This window comes from Pseudophryne corroboree, chromosome 1 (genome assembly GCF_028390025.1).
Source record: "Pseudophryne corroboree isolate aPseCor3 chromosome 1, aPseCor3.hap2, whole genome shotgun sequence".
In the NCBI taxonomy this organism is placed as follows: domain Eukaryota; kingdom Metazoa; phylum Chordata; class Amphibia; order Anura; family Myobatrachidae; genus Pseudophryne; species Pseudophryne corroboree.
Window position 1 is genome coordinate 201,799,128 of NC_086444.1, and position 12,886 is coordinate 201,812,013.

General features: G+C 46.5%; 1 protein-coding gene across 4 annotated transcripts in view; it reads left to right on the forward strand.

Annotated features, from left to right (window-relative positions):
* Positions 1–12,886, forward strand: part of SLF1 (SMC5-SMC6 complex localization factor 1) — a 382,477-nt gene that overhangs the window by 248,394 nt on the left and 121,197 nt on the right. The gene's annotated exons all lie outside the window — the stretch shown is intronic.

Sequence of the window (12,886 nt, forward strand, 5' to 3'; positions counted from 1 at the left end):
CGAAGGAGGGGAATTTTAGTTATCCCTTACTTGGACAATTCCCTGATAAGGGTAAGATCCAGGGAACAGTTGGAGGTCGGTGTAGCACTATCTCAGGTAGTGTTGCGGCAGCACGATTGGATTCTCAATATTCCAAAATCGCAGCTGGTTCCGACGACTTATCTTCTGTTCCTAGGGATGATCCTGGACACAGTCCAGAAAAAGGTGTTTCTCCCGGAGGAGAAAGCCAGGGAGTTATCCGAGCTAGTCAGGAACCTCCTAAAACCGAGCCAAGTCTCAGTGCATCAATGCACAAGGGTTCTGGGTAAAATGGTGGCTTCCTACGAAGCAATCCTATTCGGCAGATTCCACGCAAGAACTTTCCAGTGGGACCTGCTGGACAAATGGTCCGGGTCGCATCTTCAGATGCATCAGCGGATAACCCTGTCACCAAGGACAAGGGTGTCCCTCCTGTGGTGGTTGCAGAGTGCTCATCTTCTAGAGGGCCGCAGATTCGGCATTCAGGACTGGGTCCTGGTGACCACGGATGCCAGCCTGCGAGGCTGGGGAGCAGTCACACAGGGAAGGAATATCCAGTGCTTATGGTCAAGCCTGGAGACATCACTTCACAAAAATATCCTGAAGCTAAGGGACATTTACAATGCTCTAAGCTTAGCAAGACCTCTGCTTCAAGGTCAGCCGGTGTTGATCCAGTCGGACAACATCACGGCAGTCACCCACGTAAACAGACAGGGTGGCACAAGAAGCAGGAGGGCAATGGCAGAAGCTGCAAGGATTCTTCGCTGGGCGGAAAATCATGTGATAGCACTGTCAGCAGTATTCATTCCGGGAGTGGACAACTGGGAAGCAGACTTCCTCAGCACGACCTCCACCCGGGAGAGTGGGGACTTCACCCAGAAGTCTTCCACTTGTTTATAAACCGTTGGGAAAAACTCGACAGGTATTGCGCCAGGTCAAGGGACCCTCAGGCAATAGCTGTAGACGCTCTGGTAACACCGTGGGTGTACCAGTCAGTGTATGTGTTCCCTCCTCTGCCTCTCATACCCAAGGTACTGAGATTGATAAGATGGAGAGGAGTAAGCACTATATTCGTGGCTCCAGATTGGCCAAGAAGGACTTGGTAACCGGAACTTCAAGAGATACTCACGGAGGATCCGTGGCCTCTACCTCTAAGAAGGGACCTGCTCCAGCAAGGACCCTGTCTGTTCCAAGACTTACCGCGGCTGCGTTTGACGGCATGGCGGTTGAACGCCGGATCCTGAAGGAAAAACGGCATTCCGGATGAAGTCATCCCTATCCTGATCAAAGCCAGGAAGGATGTAACCGAAAAACATTATCACCGCATTTGGCGAAAATATGTTGCGTGGTGCGAGGCCAGTAGGCCCGACGGAGGAAATTCAACTGGGTCGATTCCTACATTTCCTGCAAACAGGAGTGTCTATGGGCCTGAAATTGGGGTCCATAAAGGTTCAAATTTCGGCCCTGTCAATTTTCTTCCAAAAAGAACTAGCTTCAGTCCCTGAAGTTCAGACGTTTGTAAAAGGGGTACTGCATATACAGCCTCCTTTTGTGCCTCCAGTGGCACTTTGGGATCTCACTGTAGTTTTGGGTTCCAAAAGTCACATTGGTTTGAACCACTTAAATCTGTGGAGTTAAAATATCTCACATGGAAAGTGGTCATGCTGTTGGCCCTGGCCTGGGCCAGGCGCGTGTCAGTATTGGCGGCTTTATCCTGAAAAAGCCCTTATCTGATTTTCCATTCGGACAGGGCGGAATTGAGGACTCGTCCTCATTTTCTCCCTAAGGTGTTTTCAGCGTTTCACCTGAACCAACCTATTTGTGGTGCCTGCGGCTACTAGGGACTTGGAGGACTCCAAGTTGCTAGACGTTGTCAGGGCCCTGAAAATATATGTTTCCAGGACGGCTGGAGTCAGGAAATCTGACTCGCTGTTTATCCTGTATGCACCCAACAAGCTGGGTGCTCCTGCTTCTAAGCAGACTATTGCTCGTTGGATTTGTAGTACAATTCAGCTTGCACATTCTGTGGCAGGCCTGCCACAGCCAAAAATCTGTAAATGCCCACTCCACAAGGAAGGTGGGCTCATCTTGGGCGGCTGCCCGAGGGGTCTCGGCTTTACAACTTTGCCGAGCAGCTACTTGGTCAGGAGCAAATACGTTTGTAAAATTCTACAAAATTGATATCCTGGCTGAGGAGGACCTGGAGTTCTCTCATTTGGTGCTGCAGAGTCATCCGCACTCTCCCGCCCGTTTGGGAGCTTTGGTATAATCCCCATGGTCCTTACGGAGTCCCCAGCATCCACTTAGGACGTTAGAGAAAATAAGAATTTACTTACCGATAATTCTATTTCTCATAGTCCGTAGTGGATGCTGGGCGCCCATCCCAAGTGCGGATTGTCTGCAATACTGGTACATAGTTATTGTTACCAAAAAATCGGGTTATTGCTGTAGTGAGCCATCTTTTCTAGAGGCTCCTCTGTTATCATGCTGTTAACTGGGTTCAGATCACAAGTTGTACGGTGTGATTGGTGTGGCTGGTATGAGTCTTACCCGGGATTCAAAATCCTTCCTTATTGTGTACGCTCGTCCGGGCACAGTATCCTAACTGAGGCTTGGAGGAGGGTCATAGGGGGAGGAGCCAGTGCACACCAGATAGTCCTAAAGCTTTCTTTAGATGTGCCCAGTCTCCTGCGGAGCCGCTATCCCCTTGGTCCTTACGGAGTCCCCAGCATCCACTACGGACTATGAGAAATAGAATTATCGGTAAGTAAATTCTTATTATTATTTTATGGCAAAAACGCACTTTAGCGAATTTTTACAAATTATGGGTATTTGTTCCACGTCAGTTACAGGTTTCATAAATTCGGTAACAAAACCGGCAAACTGCTATCCAACTTGCTTAAAGGCTCTCACCCGCCCATGACAACCTGACCGTTACTGACCCCTGCAGGTGTTCTAAGACTAACGCTGAAATCTCTGAGATTATGAGGTCTTTTTACTTGGGCCTTTATACTCGTACTCCACCAACTCATTCACTTCATGACACCCCCGCTTCTTCTTCACCTTAGGACACTTGGGACTCCTTACCTAACCCTGCTCTTTCCCCAGATCTTCATCAGTCCCTTATAGCCCCAGTCACCTTGGAGGAGATTCATCATGTTATTAAACATTTAAAACGTGATAAGGCCTCGGGACCGGATGGCTATACTGCTGATTTATATAAATTACTCTTGCCCAAAATTGAGACTCCTTTGATGAATGCATTAAATTCTTTGCTTTCGTCTGGGACTCTCCCTTTACATTTTAATACGGCAATAATTAAGGTTATTCCGAATCCGGGCAGAGACCTGTCCCTCCTGGGTTCCTATCGCCCCATTTCCCTGCTAAACCTAGGTTATAAATTGCTAACTTAAATACTAGCTGATCATGTGAAAGTCCTATTACCCCACATTATACACCCATATCAGACTGGCTTCATATTGGGTAGGAATACTGAGATTAATGTCCGCCGTGTTCTTTCTGCTGTTCACACCTCTTCTAGTCTACAGCAAGCCAATTTTGTTCTTTCTCTTGACGCTGAGAAAGCGTTTGACCTGGTTGAGTGGCCCCATTTTTTCCAATCCCTTGCTCGTTTTGTATTTCCGACCGTTTTTATTGACTGGATCAGGTTGTTGTATCTCAATCCACAAACTGTTATCCTGCAATGGTTTCCTGTCTGCTCCCTTTACTATCGGTAAAGACACCAGACAGGGCTGTCCATTGTCCCCATTATTATTTGCTATAGCCCTTGAACCCCTGGCGATAGCCTTAACAGCCTCCACATTGTTTAAAGGGATTCGAATTGGTAATGTTAGCTCAAAGTGGCTTTGTTCGCTGATGATATGTTGCTCTTCATATCCGAACCCGAAACTTCTATTTCGGAGATTCTTTGCTTGATCTCCTTGTTTGGAGCTACGGCAGGATATCGTATCAACGTCACAAAATCTGAATGAATGCCTTTGGGGACTTTCCATCATACCCTCCTCAGTATATCCTCAGCCTATCCTTTGAAAATTGTTTCTAATAAGCTTACATAACTCGGTATACAAATCCCATCGGACCTCTCCACTCTATACGACATATATTTTACCCCTATGTTGGCCAAACTGACTACTTCTTTGGAGTCTTGGAAGTTGTTACCTCTCTCAATTCTGGGTTGTGTTGCCGTACTACAAAGTATTATATTTCCGTGGTTGTATTACCTTATGCAGATGTTACCCATTAGTCTTTCTCGGAGAGACTTACTTTATATTCATAAAATGTTATCTAAATTCCTTTGGAAGGGGAAAAAACCTCTCATTGTGTTTGATAAACTCGCAGCACCGCGAACTGCTGGTGGAATCGGTTTGCCTGACTTTTCCTCTTATTCCTTATCAGTTCTTTTTCGTTGTGCTGCTGACTGGCTGATAAATGGTCACTCCTTCACAGACCTTGCCTTAGATTTTGCCTTTTTTCACCCTTTCTCTTGCATTCTCACCCAAAAAAAAGCATCCCCCCCACACATTTTGCATTCCCCATTGTTTCATGACATCCATTATTCTTGGCTCAAGCTGAATAATAAAACCCCTCAGGAATCACACGCATACCATACGTATTCCTCTCTGGGGTAATACTGCCCCCCTCTCTCACTAATTCCATTTTCTCTATCGTCCTAGTGGATGCTGGGGTTCCTGAAAGGACCATGGGGAATAGCGGCTCCGCAGGAGACAGGGCACAAAAAGTAAAGCTTTAGGATCAGGTGGTGTGCACTGGCTCCTCCCCCTATGACCCTCCTCCAAGCCAGTTAGATTTTTGTGCCCGGCCGAGAAGGGTGCAATCTAGGTGGCTCTCCTAAAGAGCTGCTTAGAAAAGTTTAGCTTAGGTTTTTTATTTTACAGTGAGTCCTGCTGGCAACAGGATCACTGCAACGAGGGACTTAGGGGAGAAGAAGTGAACTCACCTGCGTGCAGGATGGATTGGCTTCTTGGCTACTGGACATCAGCTCCAGAGGGACGATCACAGGTACAGCCTGGATGGTCACCGGAGCCTTGCCGCCGGCCCCCTTGCAGATGCTGAAGTAAGAAGAGGTCCAGAATCGGCGGCAGAAGACTCCTCAGTCTTCTAAAGGTAGCGCACAGCACTGCAGCTGTGCGCCATTTTCCTCTCAGCACACTTCACACGGCAGTCACTGAGGGTGCAGGGCGCTGGGAGGGGGGCGCCCTGGGAGGCAAATGAAAACCTATTTTGGCTAAAAATACCTCACATATAGCCTCCGGAGGCTATATGGAGATATTTAACCCCTGCCAGAATCCGTTAAAAGCGGGAGACGAGGCCGCCGAAAAAGGGGCGGGGCCTATCTCCTCAGCACACAGCGCCATTTTCCCTCACAGAAAGGCTGGAGGGAAGGCTCCCAGGCTCTCCCCTGCACTGCACTACAGAAACAGGGTTAAAACAGAGAGGGGGGGCACTAATTTGGCGTTAGAAATATATAAAACAGATGCTATAAGGGAAAACACTTATATAAGGTTGTCCCTATATAATTATAGCGTTTTTGGTGTGTGCTGGCAAACTCTCCCTCTGTCTCTCCAAAGGGCTAGTGGGTCCTGTCCTCTATCAGAGCATTCCCTGTGTGTGTGCTGTGTGTCGGTACGTGTGTGTCGACATGTATGAGGACGATGTTGGTGAGGAGGCGGAGCAATTGCCTGTAATGGTGATGTCACTCTCTAGGGAGTCGACACCGGAATGGATGGCTTATGTAGGGAATTACGTGATAATGTCAACATGCTGCAAGGTCGGTTGACGACATGAGACGGCCGACAAACAATTAGTACCGGTCCAGACGTCTCAAAAAACACCGTCAGGGGTTTTAAAACGCCCGTTTACTTTAGTCGGTCGACACAGACACAGACAGGGACACTGAATCCAGTGTCGACGGTGAATAAACAAACGTATTCCTTATTAGGGCCACGCGTTAAAGGCAATGAAGGAGGTGTTACATATTTCTGATACTACAAGTACCACAAAAGAGGGTATTATGTGGGATGTGAAAAAACTACAGTAGTTTTTCCTGAATCAGATAAATTAAATAAAGTGTGTGATGATGCGTGGGTTCCCCCCGATAGAAAATTATGGGCGGTATACCCTTTCCCGCCAGAAGTTAGGGCGCGTTGGGAAACACCCCTTAGGGTGGATAAGGCGCTCACACGCTTATCAAAACAAGTGGCGGTACCGTCTATAGATAGGGCCGTCCTCAAGGACCAGCTGACAGGAGGCTGGAAAATATCATAAAAAGTATATACACACATACTGGTGTTATACTGCGACCAGCGATCGCCTCAGCCTGGATGTGCAGAGCTGGGGTGGCTTGGTCGGATTCCCTGACTAAAAATATTGATACCCTTGACAGGGACAGTATTTTATTGTCTATAGAGCATTTAAAGGATGCATTTCTATATATGCGAGATGCACAGAGGGATATTTGCACTCTGGCATCAAGAGTAAATGCGATGTCCATATCTGCCAGAAGATGTTATGGACACGACAGTGGTCAGGTGATGCAGATTCCAAACGGCAAAAAGGTGTATTGCCGTATAAAGGAAGAGGAGTTTTTTGGGGTCGGTCCATCGGACCTGGTGGCCACGGCAACTGCTGGAAAATCCACCGTTTTTACCCTAAGTCACATCTCTGCAGAAAAAGACACCGTCTTTTCAACCTCAGTCTTTTCGTCCCTATAAGATCATATCTGCCCAGGGATAGAGGAAAGGGAAGAAGACTGCAGCAGGCAGCCCATTCCCAGGAACAGAAGCGCTCCACCGCTTCTGACAAGTTCTCAGCATGGCGCTGAGACCGTACAGGACCCCTGGATCCTACAAGTAGTATCCCAGGGGTACAGATTGGAATGTAGAGACGTTTCCTCTTCGCAGGCTCCTGAAGTCTGCTTTACCAAGGTCTCCCTCCGACAAGGAGGCAGTATGGGAAAAAATTTCACAAGCTGTATTCCCAGCAGGTGATAATTAAATTACCCCTCCTACTACAAGGAAAAGGGGTATTATTCCACACTATATTGTGGTACTGAAGCCAGAAGGCTAGGTGAGACTTATTCTAAAAATTTTTTTGAACACTTACAAAGGTTCAAATCAAGATGGAGTCACTCAGAGCAGTGATAACGAACCAGGAAGAAGGGGACTATATAGTGTCCGGGGACATCAGGGATGCTTACCTCTATGTCCCAAATTTGCCCTTCTCACTAAGGGTACCTCAGGTTCGTGGTGCAGAACTGTCACTATCAGTTTTAGACGCTGCCGTTTGGATTGTCCACGGCACCCTGGGTCTTTACCAAGGTAATGGGCGAAATGATGATTCTTCTTCGAAGAAAAGGCGTCTTAATTATCCCTTACTTGGACGATCTCCTGATAAGGGCATAGTCCAGGGAACAGTTGGAGGTCGGAGTAGCACTATCTCGGATACTGCTACAACAGCACGGGTGGATTCTAAATATTCCAAAATCGCAGCTGATCCCGACGACACGTCTGCTGTGCCTAGGGATGATTCTGGACACAGTCCAGAAAAAGGTGTTTCTCCCGGAAGAGAAAGCCAGGGAGTTATCCGAGCTAGTCAGGAACCTCCTAAAAACAGTGCATCATTGCACAAGGGTCCTGGTAAAAATGGTGGCTTCCTACGAAGCAATTCCATTCGGCAGATTTCACGCAAGAACTTTTCAGTGGGATCTGCTGGACAAATGGTCCGGATCGCATCTTCAGATGCATTCAGCGGATAACCCTATATCCAAGGACAAGGGTGTCTCTCCTGTGGTGGTTATAGAGTGCCCATCTTCTAGAGGGCCGCAGATTTGGCATTCAGGATTGGATGCTGGTGACCACGGAGCCCAGCCCGAGAGGCTGGGGAGCAGTCACACAAGGAAAAAATTTCCAGGGAGTGTGATCAAGTCTGGAGACTTTTCTCCACATAAATATACTGGAGCTAAGGGTAAATTTATAATACTCTAAGCTTAGCAAGACCTCTGCTTCAAGGTCAGCCGGTATTGATCCAGTGGGAAAAACATCACGGCAGTCGCCCACGTAAACAGACAGGGCGACACAAGAAGCAGGAGGGCAATGGCAAAAACTGCAAGGACTTTTCGCTGGGCGGAAAATCATGTGATAGCACTGTCAGCAGTGTTTCATCCCGGGAATGGAAACTGGGAAGCAGACTTCCTCAGCAGGCACGACCTCCACCCGGGAGAGTGGAAACTTCATCGGGAAGTTTTTTCCACATGATTGTAAACCGTTGGGAAATACCAAAGGTGGACATGATGGCGTCCCGTCTGAACAAAAAACGGGACAGGTATTGCGCCAGGTCAAGAGACCCTCAGGCAATAGCTGTGGACGTTCTGGTAACACCGTGGGTGTACCAGTCGGTGTATGTGTTCCCTCCTCTGCTTCTCATACCTAAGGTGCTGAGAATTATAAGACGTAGAGGAGTAAGAACTATACTCATGGCTCCGGATTGGCCAAGAAGGACTTGGTACCCGGAACTTCAAGAGATGCTTACAGAGGTTTTATGGCCTCTACCGCTAAGAAGGGACTTGCTTCAGCAAGTACCATGTCTGTTCCAAGACTTACCGCAGCTGCGTTTGTCGGCATGGCGGTGGAACGCCGGATCCTAAGGGAAAAAGGCATTCCGGAAGAGGTCATTCCTACCCTGGTCAAAGCCAGAAAGGAGGTGACCGCACAACATTATCACCACATGTGGCGAAAATATGTTGCGTGGTGTGAGGCCAGGAAGGCCCCACAAAGAAATTTCAACTCGGTCGTTTCCTGCATTTCCTGAAAACAGGAGTGTCTATGGGCCTCAAATTGGGGTCCATTAAGGTTCAAATTTCGGCCCTGTCGATTTTCTTCCAGAAAGAATTGGCTTCAGTTCCTGAAGTCCAGAATTTTGTCAAGGGAGTATTGCATATACAACCCCCTTTTGTGCCTCCAGTGGCACTGTGGGATCTCAACGTAGTTCTGGGATTCCTCAAATCACATTGGTTTAAAACCAGTCAAATCTGTGGATTTGAAGCATCTCACATGAAAAGTGACCATGATCTTGGCCCTGGCCTGGACCAGGCGAGTGTCAAATTGGTGGTTTTTTCTCAAAAAAGCCCATATCTGTTTGTCCATTCGGACAGGGCAGAGCTGCGGACTCGTCCCCAGTTCTCTCCCTAAGGTGGTGTCAGTGTTTCACCTGAACCAGCTTATTGTGGTGCCTTGCACCTACTAGGGACTTGGAGGACTCCAAGTTGCTAGATGTTGTCAGGGTCCTGAAAATATATGTTTCCAGGACGGCTGGAGTCAGGAAATCTGACTTGCTGTTATCCTGTATGCACCCAACAAACTGGGTGCTTTTGCTTCTAAGCAGACTATTGCTAGTTGGATGTGTAATACAATTCAGCTTGCACATTCTGTGGCAGGCCTGCCACAGCCAAAATATGTAAATGCCCATTCCACAAGGAAGGTGGGCTCATCTTGGGCGGCTGCCCGAGGGGTCTCGGCTTTTACAACTTTGCCGAGCGGTTATTTAGTCAGGGGCAAACACGTTTGTAAAATCCTACAAATTTGATACCCTGGCTAAGGAGGACCTGGAGTTCTCTCATTCGGTGCTGCAGAGTCATCCGCACTCTCCCGCCCGTTTGGGAGCTTTGGTATTATCCCCATGGTCCTTTCAGGAACCCCAGCATCCACTAGGACGATAGAGAAAATAAGAATTTACTTACCGATAATTCTATTTCTCGGAGTCCGTAGTGGATGCTGGGCGCCCATCCCAAGTGCGGATTATCTGCAATACTTGTACATAGTTACAAAAATCGGGTTATTATTGTTGTGAGCCATCTTTTCAGAGGCTCCGCTGTTATCATACTGTTAACTGGGTTCAGATCACAGGTTGTACAGTGTGATTGGTGTGGCTGGTATGAGTCTTACCCGGGATTCAAAATCCTTCCTTATTATGTACGCTAGTCCGGGCACAGTATCTAACTGGCTTGGAGGAGGGTCATAGGGGGAGGAGCCAGTGCACACCACCTGATCCTAAAGCTTTACTTTTTGTGCCCTGTCTCCTGCGGAGCCGCTATTCCCCATGGTCCTTTCAGGAACCCCAGCATCCACTACGGACTCCGAGAAATAGAATTATCGGTAAGTAAATTCTTATTTTCAAGATTTGGCGAGATAAAGGTTTATCTCACTTTTCCAAGGTTTTTGATCCTGGAGAGAAGTTCCTCCAATTCTCAGTTCTTAGAGACACCGTAAATATGATATTCCACAGACATATTTTTGTATGTACTTACAGCTACGTCACTATCTTTCCTCAGTTACCCCCCCCCCCCCCTCTTTGTCTTCCACCTCTGCCAGTGCCTCTGATCCTTTACAATCAGTAATCTTGCTATGTGAGCACATACCATTTTACACCAGGTTAATCTATATCCTATTTGCTGAACTTACCTCAGATCTTAGATGGCGCAAATTGTTGTTGCAGTGGCAAAGGGACATTCCCACCCTAGTGGACCCTACAATCTTAAGTAAATATTGTAACTCTACTATGAAAATTCTATCCTCGGCCTATCTGTAGGAAGTTCACCTCTGCATTTTGCAGAGAGCATATGTCCCTCAAATTCAACATGCTCATTTCAATCCCTCGATCTCAGGTGAATGCCCTAAATGCCGTTATCATTCTGCGACTTTTTACCATAATTTTTGGGAATGTGGACATATCAGAAATTTTTGGCACAAAGTACTCTCTTTTATTAAAACCCTTCTGCACACATAGTTCTCCCCTGATCATCTAGCTTGTCTTATTGCAATTTTTTCTCAATGGGACCTGGGTACATGCAGGAATGACATTTATACTATTTTCAACAATCCTGGTCACTGTGTCCAGAAAAGTACTCCTTACCCATTGGGTTTCCAAATCTAAACCCTCACTGCTAGAGGTCCATAGGAAACTGATGCAAATGTTGTATTATGATCCTAAAACTGCTCTGACTGGTATTGAAGCTGGTGTAATTAAGTTTTTCAAACGTTGGAGGTTTAATATTGATCCTCTTCTCAGGCAGATATCATTACGTTCCTAACAGCTGTAGATGATTAAGTGTGTGTTTTTGTAATTCCCCCTTCCCTCTCTCCTCTCATGTCCTCCTCACCTGTGTCTTCCTTGTGCATTTTGTTATTTTTCTTGATGCTACTTGACTATTGGGAAGGAGATAACTGGTTTATCTCCTCCCGATCTCTGATTCTATATTTTGTCTGATTATTCTGTGTGTTTGCTATTCATTTGATATTTCCTTTTGTACTATGCGTGGTCATTGTTTCCTTTGAATTTGTTGCCTCGCATTTCTGCACAGATTGTTTCTGACGCTGTATTCTTTTGTCTATAAAACTCCAATAAAAACTGATTTAAAAAACAAACAAAAACAAGGACTGTCCACATCCATCCCTTACTGTAATCACTCCTGCCAATGATGTTAAATTACAGACATATTTAAAACACAGGTTTAATTAGTAATTCCTCCTATACAACTCGAATAGAACAAGTGTGGGATGCAAGGCAAGGGCCGCTATCCCTGTCAGCAGGCACCCCCCACAAAATTGAGACACTGCTGGACATCTCTGTATTGAGTGCCAATAGGGACCCTGAGGACAATAACATTTAGGGCAGTCAGATGTGACAAGGCTGCCCATCCTGAATAGACAATTTGCAGTAAAATACAGATGTTGAGGACACTAGAGATTGAATTAATCCCCACTGATCTATGATTAAAGCATGGAGTCACCAGGAGCTTCTAACCACCAACCAATCACATAGTTGTCTAGCACAGGAAACTGCTTATGATTGTCTGAACAGAGGCCCTCATTCCGAGTTGTTCGCTCGTTCTTTTTCATCGCATCGCAGTGAAAATCCGCTTAGTACGCATGCGCAAAGTTCGCACTGCGACTGCGCCAAGTAACTTTACTATGAAGAAAGTATTTTTACTCACGGCTTTTTCTTCGCTCCGGCGATCGTAATGTGATTGACAGGAAATGGGTGTTACTGGGCGGAAACACGGCGTTTCAGGGGCGTGTGGCTGAAAACGCTACCGTTTCCGGAAAAAACGCAGGAGTGGCCGGGGAAACGGTGGGAGTGCCTGGGCGAACGCTGGGTGTGTTTGTGACGTCAACCAGGAACGACAAGCACTGAAATGATCGCACAGGCAGAGTAAGTCTGGAGCTACTCTGAAACTGCTAAGTAGTTAGTAATCGCAATATTGCGAATACATCGGTCGCAATTTTAAGAAGCTAAGATTCACTCCCAGTAGGCGGCGGCTTAGCGTGTGTAACTCTGCTAAATTCGCCTTGCGACCGATCAACTCGGAATGAGGGCCAGAGTTTCAATCTATTTAGTCTACCAATATTTTGCTACAAGAATGAGCTGTTGGAATAGGTTCCATTTGATTACAAATAAAGATACTTTCCCACTGTTAGTAATCATGATATAATTCATATGAAAACTTTCCTAGATCCACCTCCGATGGAGCATGGGGAGAAAGTAATCCTTCCCTCGAGATATGGGATAACATGTGAGCATACAATATAGATATAGTCTTTGTAGGCCACTGAGACTCAAATGGTAATCTACTAGCAAGGGTGGCGTGCCCCTGACTTCCTAAATATATAACTGAATAATATTGTACCATGTCTGAATGTACAAACCTTTTCTAGGCTCCTCCCACAAAATGTTCTGTAGACTTGTTTTTTTAAAAATAGAATTAGAAAAAGTCTCCTTGTATTTGGAAGCTGTGCCTTGGTTATTTCTTATATTGTGTTTATATTTCTAGCCA